A 9,397-nucleotide genomic window follows, 5' to 3' on the forward strand; every position below is an offset into this window, starting at 1 on the left:
TCGTCTTGTTTCAGCCTTGTTTCTGACTCTTTTGGAAGCTGCTCTCCACTGAGCTGATTGCCAGCAGTCTCTGGGCAGTTGGGCAAGGGAGGCAAAATGTGCTCCATGAGATGCCAGCTGTACTGTCCTTGGTTTTGCCTCGGGCTGCAGATGTGCCTTAACTACTTGAACTGAGTTGATGGGCTTGTGGCTTTTCAAATCAATTTGTACTGTCTATGTATCAGGTATACCCCACAATGCTACTGGAAATTGTTTCTATCAGAAATAAGCATAGAAGGAGGCTACAGCACATCTAATACACAGCAGCAAGAAATCCTGCAGCATTTATACTTCCTGTATGAACAATTTCTGTGTGTTTGTCACATGCTGCTTCCCACATCTGGCCAAGGCACGCATCTCAACTTGTCGGGGGATGTTGCTATTTCTAGTTTCTGCTTCACAGGCGTGATGCATGCAACTGTATGTGACCTAGCAACAGAGCTGTAAAAGCAAATAATACCAGTCCTGATGGGAATAAAATTAATATATCTTTTACAGGGCGCAGCTGCTGAGCTTGTTCTGCTCCCCGCTCTGAAATGTGATGAAAAATGTTCCCCATTTCCTTATGCATGTACATCCACGCGAGGCAGTCATTTCTTATTACGCATCTATTTAGCTATGTCTCACATGGAGAGCAGCCTGGAAATTCAGTCGACACAAATAACAAAAATAGCGAGGAATTGCATGATGAGGGCTTATCAGGGTAATTGTTACATAGCAAGGGAACTGTGGTTGGGAGGAGTCGCACAGACTTCTCATCTGCACATCTCCGCTCGCAGAATTGACGGCTGCCCAGTAGATGGTGGTGTTATGTCAACTACTCCTCTCCCTGGGAACAGCCGCTGCAGAATTTCACGGCTCCGAGAGCTGCACTCAGCTTCCTCAGATCCCTTCTTGTCGAAATAACTCATAGTATCGTTTGAGTTGGAATGGATCTTCAGAAGTCCATCTGGACCACCTGCCTACAATGCACAGGAGCACTTTCATGTGCACAGAACGCGGTCCAGCCTCATCTTGAGTGTCTGCAAGGATGAGGCATCCACCACCTCTGTGTGCAACAAGTGCCAGTGCTTCACTCTCCATATCATAAAGAACTGTTTTCCTATATCCAGTCTAAATTTCCCCTCCTCTAGTTTGAAACCCTCTCTCTGTCCTATTGACTGTCACCTAGCCACGCAGAGTCAGGTAGGGCACATCAGAATGAGACTGCATGAGAAGTACAAAGCATATTTTTCTTAATTTAAAGAAATTTATATTTAAAACATCTGTAATCACAATAGTGCCTTAAATACAATATTCAAATTTCGGCAATAAATATCCAGTATTTGACAGTGATAAATCGGCACATTAAAAGCACGTCACTTAGAGAGCAAATGCTCCTTGCTGGGGAAACAAAGTTTGTAATGTGGAGTTAAAACAGTTGTGACAAAAACGTGAAGTAATGCACAGCTGGTCTGTGTGCCCAGCAGTGCCAGGGTGGGAGCTGAGGAGGTGCAGAAATGCTTCACACTGCAACATGCTGCTATAGACACCATGACTCCTTCATTGGGATTGCCAAGATTGTGCATGTATAAACCCATTGATCCCAAAATGGCTTAGCTACTTGCTAGTCAAATGCTAAATTCAATCCAAACAAATACAAGTATCATCAAATCATAGGAACCACAGGATGGCTTGGAAGGGGCTTTGCAGATCATAGAACTACAGAATGGTTGGGGTGGAGGGACCTCGAAGATCACCCAGTTCCAACCCTCTCCCATGGGGAGGGTTGCCCCCTACTAGATCAGGCTGCCCAGGGCCCCATCCAGCCTGACCTTGGGCACCTCCAGGGATGGCAATTCTAGCTATTTCTTTCTTCTTTGTGTTCCAGGACCAAAACCACTTAATTTTCAAAATATCTAAATTCACAAACTAAAGAAGTCTTAGTAATGTTCTTGATGTGTCCCACTGTGAAAACAGCCTTTCAATTACACTTGCCTCTGGTCTGTTGAATGTCTGTGTACCAGAGAACATTTCTGCACAGATTAGAAAGCTACTTTTTCATGTAACCCAATGAAAAAGAAAAAGTAATCCCACTGCTTAGACAAAAAGAACCAATAACATTCACTTAAAAGAGTAGAACTAGTGCACACTGAATAGCACACATTCAGCAAAATGATGAGCTTGAAGTAGACCTTAGAGAAATGGTAAATTTCACTCATGCGATGCAAAGAACAAGGTTACAAGATAACAGTCATGGGAATTAGATCTGTAATAATCTAGTCTGGACTTGATTAGAGCAATGTGCTGCACTGCAAGAGGTTTTCATGTCTTTTCCTCCCTTTTTTTTAGTTAAGTCTATATCTGAAGTACTAAGATAGAAGATGTTATCAAACAATCTCAGCCACAAAAGACTTAGATGTGTTGTCCAGTGAACAGTCTATCAGCATTATCAAAAAGTAATAGTTAAGGGCTTGTTCTACTAGGTATCCATCCACCCTTTGTCACGTATTTCTATTTACCAGGATTTCAATGGTAACATGTAAAGCCTCACAACTCCAGTCTTTTACTGACTGTTCAATTATCAGAATTCTCTACTTAATTTCCATCATCATGATTATTTGTCATTACAGCCACATTCTTAAATCTGACTCAAAGCAAAGTTTTCCCTCCTTTTGCTAAATTTACAGCTCAAGCTGAGATTTAACGTCTAAAACAGTCATTTTACCCTACAGTTTCAAGGAAAGAAAACAATCAAACAACCTTCCTATGTATGACAGTTACTATAGCAGGGTAAGGGAAATTTTTCAAAACTAAATATCAAACCTGATTATTTATATAATCCTTATAATAGTAAGAGTACAGAATAGAAATCCCTAATACTTTCAATAATCACTTGCATATTGCATGGCTGACCTTTAGAAAACCTAGCTTGGTTCAAAAAAGCACTACAGTAGATAATAGTCATCTTACTAAGAATCTGCCTGCCTTAGAAGAAGCAATCCATCTGATATGCTGTTAATTACATTAAGAAAATACTGGGATATCAATGAGCTATAGATCTTCACTTATTCAAGATGCCAGTGTGCTATTGCTTTCAAAAGCAGCTCAACTTTTTCACTTGAGAAACATAAGCCTTCTAAAAGTTTAGATGCTCACAGTATCAGATATTGTGGATTCCCTAGCCTTTACCAAGCTCAATTTGATGGCAGAAACTGGATAGATTCTCTCTTCCACAAAAAATACCAAAGAAATGCCTCTGCAACCAGTGACACCCTGCTGCACCAAGTCATTCTAGACCTCACCCTTCACCTACTAAAGTCAGTGAGGGTTTTATTGCTGGCATTTTTTGGGAGGAAACTCCATCCATCCCTGCCAGCTTTCCAAGTCCCTTCTGTAGTACTTCATCCAAGTCAATAACTTAATTTAGTAAACTCAGACCAGAAAGACTGCAAAAGCTAGAGGAAGTGGCACATAAGACTTTAGCTACTTTCTTTTACTTCAAGTACTTACAGTATTTCATCCCTGTGTAGTAGCATCTGTCTATTAATTCTCAAAATTAAAACAATAAGCATGTAACAGATACTAACATAAGGCATTAAAGGAGAAAATTAACTGTCAATCTTACCTTCATCTTCTCTCATTGCAAACTGAGTGATATAAAGTGATGGTGTGGTGCACTGGATGAAGCAAGTCCTCATTGCTAGCTGAGCATCAGTGTGGTTGTGTAATTTTGGACCAATCGTTTGAACTTATTTTCTTCATTGAAACCAGCTCAATAATAAGTAACAGAATCAGAATGAAAACTGGTCTTCATTTACAGAAGTCCTTTCCTGAAAGGTTAATTCTGGAAGCATGATTCTGTTAAACCAGTTCAGCACTCTAAAGAGTGTTACACATGCAAGCAATTCTATGTATAGTGAGGACAGAACAAATTTATGAGATTTATAAGTGAATTCCTTCAGTTTTTCCTATGTGCTTTGCACCAGAGATCTTGAAAGATCTTAAAACCTACAGATAATAAAGTGCTGTTCAAACTCAATCTAATTAAGCTAAGACCTTCTTTCTACCTTTTTTATTCATTTTAATGTAGCTAGTTAGTGAGCAAAAGACATGATTTATACAAAGGCTGCAGTTTGCCTTTACATATTCATAGATTATCTGCTGAACACTGAGCCTTGCACACAGCAACAAAGGAGGTCCAGTTTTTCCCTCCTGCCTGTATGCTTGCTCCAACTGATTGCTGGCTGGACTGGTGATGGGAGAGTTATTCCCTTTTTAGGATCATTAAGGTTGGAGAAGACCTCTAAGATCATCTAGTTCAACCACCAGCCCATCATCAGGCTATCAACAGGGCTGGAGCTGCCCAGCAATCTCAACAACTTTTGCAGCAGAAGTCATCAGTAACTTTTAACCATGGCTGATGTGATCCCTGGGTGACAACCTTGCTTCAAGCAGATAGGAATAGATGTCCTTGAGACATCCCTTCAAACAGCATTTCTAAGCTTCAACTCCTGCCTGACCAGTAGTGCAAAATTAGCTTAAACATAACGACAAGAGCCAGGCTTTATGTGGCTCATTAACTTATATAAGAGATTAGCTTGGGAACACCTGGAGATCCTCAGGTGTTCACATTGATTTGCATTCACCTGTGAATTTTTCTGAGTACACCACTCTGGATCTCAGCCTTACTCCTAACTCCTCTCTAACAGTCTGTGATCCATATTATGAAACTAATGTAAATGAGAGATGATGAAAAGTATTTATAAAATGAATTGTAGATATTGTGAAATGTCTTTTTAAACTAAGATGATGGTTGACTTTTAACAAACTTCTTGGTCTGTTAACTGTCCCTGAGCTGCTGTTGATTCTCTTGCAGCTTGATAACAGTTTTGTTCTTTTCAGTAAAACTCCTTCAGCTGCCACATACACAGCAATAGAATATTAGTTCTGAAATCTACCTTTAGCAGATCAATGTTATTTGATTTAAAGTCTATACGTAGCTACTGAGAAACATATGTTAAAAAGACTAAAAATAAAAAATACAGAATATAAATGTGAAAGAATGACCGGCAATAACTGAAATAATGTATGAAGTTTTCATAATGTAACATGTATGTGTTTGATACAAAAAAATTACAAAACATAACTTAAATAATACTATTGTTCTGGGAAATCATTGCCTTTATATTCTACCGCAGTCTAAAAAGAAGATGAATACCCTTTTACTGGATGGCATTTCAGGAGGAGCCCCTAAACTTCATACTTCAGAAGTAACCAAGATTAAAGTAGACTTATGCACACAGAAGTGTAAGCATGCGTATGAGTTTACATGTTCATTTTCATGCAGTTTCACTGTAGCTTCTCCTTATGTCTATACAGATAAGTATTTGTGTCTTATTCACAAGATCATGACTCCACTGTTGAATCAACCAGCAAAGCTACCTTCCGACAAGGAGATGATGAAATATGTTTTGCGTCTAGCTGGTCTCTAGATCAACTTTGAGCTGGAACTCACACAACAAAAATGTTTAATAATCTTATGCTTTAAAAATATTTACTAAAAAAAAAGTGCTCACACTGTGTTATTCATTACTCTCCAACTTGGATTAGCAGTGGCAGCATGCTGGAATTCAGAGATGACCAAGGGAATCATGACCAAGTAATATCCCAAGCTAAAGTAAATTTATTGGCAGGTGATATCTGTCCTGGGTGTATTACTAGATCTGACTCAGCCCTGCAGTACCCTACCCTGGTTGTGGGCTGTCTGCCATTCAACATTCTACACAACATTTTCTGTATGACAGAAACAAAAAACAAACATCATTCATTGCACAGCCTCTACTGGAACACAATTGGTGGCTCATAAAAACTTGCAGCCTTGTATGAGGAAGGAATGGGAGCTAGCACTTGGAGTCAGCAGTGTTGGAAACTGATTATGTTTCAGACCTCCTCCACAGCTGGAATTTCTGCTTCATCTGGTGGTGCCAAATCAGTTTTGAGCAAGCTGTAGTTCAAGCCCCCAGAAGAGCCACACAGGCAAATTCTTCTAGAGACTTTGGGCTTGAATTACCCTGACCAACATAAGTAAGTGTTTCAAACTCTGATAGTGCACATGGTATAGGCTGGCAATAAGGAATCTCCTGACAAGAGATCAGTTACACATCTTCAGAATCAACAAATATAGTACAGTTAACTTTTTCCTGGGTAAACAACCAATACATTGAACTTCCTTATTTAAAAGTTACCCTTTAGGGTAAGTCTAATATTACCATCATTAAATCAAATAAAATAATAAAGAAAAACCTATGGCAGATAGGTAAAATTTAACAGGAAAAGTTCAAGAAGAGATTTGCTCTGTAGTTTGATTACAGTATGAGAGAATGAATAACATTCATTGTGCTTGTATAATCAATGAATATACAGATGTTATAATTATGAAATATATAAGAGAGTTTGGCTAAGCAGATTATTACACCAAAAAGAGAATAAATAAGAGTGCTTACCCTTATCCTGGGGTCACTGTAAAACTCCAAAGGAGGGATCTCCAGAAAGAGATCCTTCCCCACTGGTAGTCAGCTCTTAAATGGGATCTAGGAGAGGTACAGCCAGGCTTCACCCCTTCCAGCAGCACAGGTGAATTGCCTTATTGCCTTCACCTGTGTTCCCAGGGCTGACTCATTGCTCACCTCAGGTGGTCAATCAGAGGTTCAGGCTGTGATTCAGCAGTTCCCATACAGTGCTCCCTTTTCGATTAGCACAAGATTGTCTGCCCATTGTTTCCTTTATGTCCTGACTACTTTAGACTACAGTGTTCCTGACTGTGATACTTCTGAGATAATTTAGCAACAAAATAGGTCCTATTGACAAAATTTAAATATTACTCTTTATTGGTGTTTGTCAAAAATTCCACTCTTTTCTCTTTAATAAGTGGAAAAAATGTAAAGCTTAAGCTCTTCTTTACAGAGCTTTTTGTTAAATACTATAGAAATGGAGTTTTAGAGAGTCATACTGAAATTAAGATTTATTATGGACGTATTTGTTAAAATTTAGCTAGTTTCATTTGCAAATTTGGTCCTTTGTACCTTCTAATAAGTCATAGTAATTTGATGTCCTTTATCTCAAATTTCTATTGTTCATTAGAAGTGGTTACTCTATAATGCTAGCAATTCAGTCTGCTATTCAAAAAAATTTTTTTTCAAATGAAGGTCTAATAAACATGTTATTTTCAACAGAGCTTTCCTTATTAAATATTTTTGCAGATTAAATCAAGGATGAAGAAAATTGTGATGTGGACAAATATGTAAAAGTTACAGGCTAATCAGGCCTGTCCTTGACTTACTGAGAAAACTGTTCTCCTTTGGTAAATATTAAGGATTGAATTTGAAAAACACTAATTAATGTGCATATCTCATATTGATGCTCAGAAGGACATGGCTTTCAAGGTCAATAAGCCATTTTTAATTATTTCATCCTCAGTCTTTAACTGGAGACTCACATTATCACAGTATTCAAGAACAAGTGATGTTCCATATATAAGAAATTACACTAGTGACTGAAAATAAAATGAAAAAAAAAAATCAAATTGTGTTTAACTATTTGACACCTCTTATCAGAACTGTCTTTGGCAGAGACCTGCCTGGCATTGGGACAGAGGATCCAAACATCGCTTGGATGCCATTCCTCGTATGGTTGTGGAGGAAGAAGCATATAACGAATGCAAAACAACTGAATTCTTAATGTTTTGGACACAAAGTGCATTATCACTAAGGAGAATATCACAAATAAAATTTGATTTAACTATACATAACAAATGACATATATAATGTGTTAGTAGCAACAGCAGACTGAATGAGTGCTCGTAGAAGAGAAGTACTGATGTTATGATCAATAACAGAGCGAAAATGAGTGTTCCAGAGTAGATTTCTTTTTCGCTCATTATTAGATGTAAAAAGCACTACCTGTCCTTCTCCAGGGAACAGTATACTGTTTGTTTGTTTTTAAGGGAAAAAGCCGAAAGGCAATAAAGTGGGATCACACAATCTGCCAGCAGTGCAAACAATGAAAGCTGGACACGTTCATCCCATAATGCTTTGTAAGGTGACAACTGATACTGATAAATGCCATCAGACCACACCTCTGCCCTCGCACTGCTCGTCTCAATCTTGCCAAAAAAAAAGTAACGTAAGAATTTAAAATGAGTTCTGTGAGTAGCAGGAGGCTTTTGAGACGTCAAATTATTAATTCATCCATATGATGTAAGCTTGTGAAATCCCAATGTGGAAACAACTCTGGTTGAAATGAACTGCCCCGTGTCTTGTCTTATAAGCGAGATTCAAGGCCTATTTCCAGCTTTCTCAATAGCAGCACGGTGACCCAGAGGGAGTCACCCATCTCCCCTGTGTCTCAGCTCTCAGCTATGAAAAATGGGTTAATAACATCCATCTCATGGGGAAGTTGTGGGCTTGTATTTTTCAGTGAGATTGGGGATGGCAAAGAAGAGCAGTGAAGTAATTGACCGATACTGGCCAAGTGCTTGGAATGCTAATATCGAGTAGTCTTATTTTATTCAGACTTTCTTATCTTTAATTTCCCATTTATAAGCCAGTGAGCATATGGCAATTTTCTTAGTTTCGAAAGATATTTTTAAAGGAAGTTTGCAAGCAATAGCATATCAAATGGTCTGAACAGAGTGGCTGCATTTTGCTTCCTATAGATTAACTTTCACAGTTGAAGCTTCAAAGGCAGAAGAAAAGATATATGGATACCTTTCTGTCTTTAAAAGCATTTGGAGGACTATAGTATGATCATTTTCTCCTCACATTAAACAGCCTGGTCATTTTTTGGTGACTTTCATTCGTTTCTTAATCTTGTGCTTTTATCGGTTTTAGTTTTCACCTTCTCTTCAAAACACACGTCTCACACCTCCTGCTCCTCTCGAGGCACTGAATGCATTGCTTCAAGCCTATGCGTGGCTCAAGGTCAAAGTGTTTCAATTCCTGTCACCTGTCATATGTTTGGCAGTCCCTCTCGTGACCTGGCTGCTAACGCTCCTGCTCTGGTGGGAGGCTAAAAGCTGCAGACATCAAAGATTTTGATGGTGGCAGAAATGGCCCACACCCTCCTGGGTGCCCCCACATGTGGGTCAGTGCAGAGAGAAGGTGAAGGATGGGATCTGACACCCCTACATGGAGATGATCCCAGAGTGGCTCTGATATTCCTTGGGACTTTGCAAGGGTAGGAACTTTCTTTCTCCACTCCCATTTTCACTTTGATTTGGTTTCTAATCTGCTGAGCAGTTTTTCCTTCAGCCTGGTTGATCCTTTAGGACACTCTCAGCCATGGTTGTTATTAAAACAACTGCAGGAATTATTGTTTC

This window comes from Meleagris gallopavo, chromosome 7 (assembly GCF_905368555.1).
Source record: "Meleagris gallopavo chromosome 7, MGAL_WU_HG_1.1, whole genome shotgun sequence".
Lineage (NCBI taxonomy): Eukaryota > Metazoa > Chordata > Aves > Galliformes > Phasianidae > Meleagris > Meleagris gallopavo.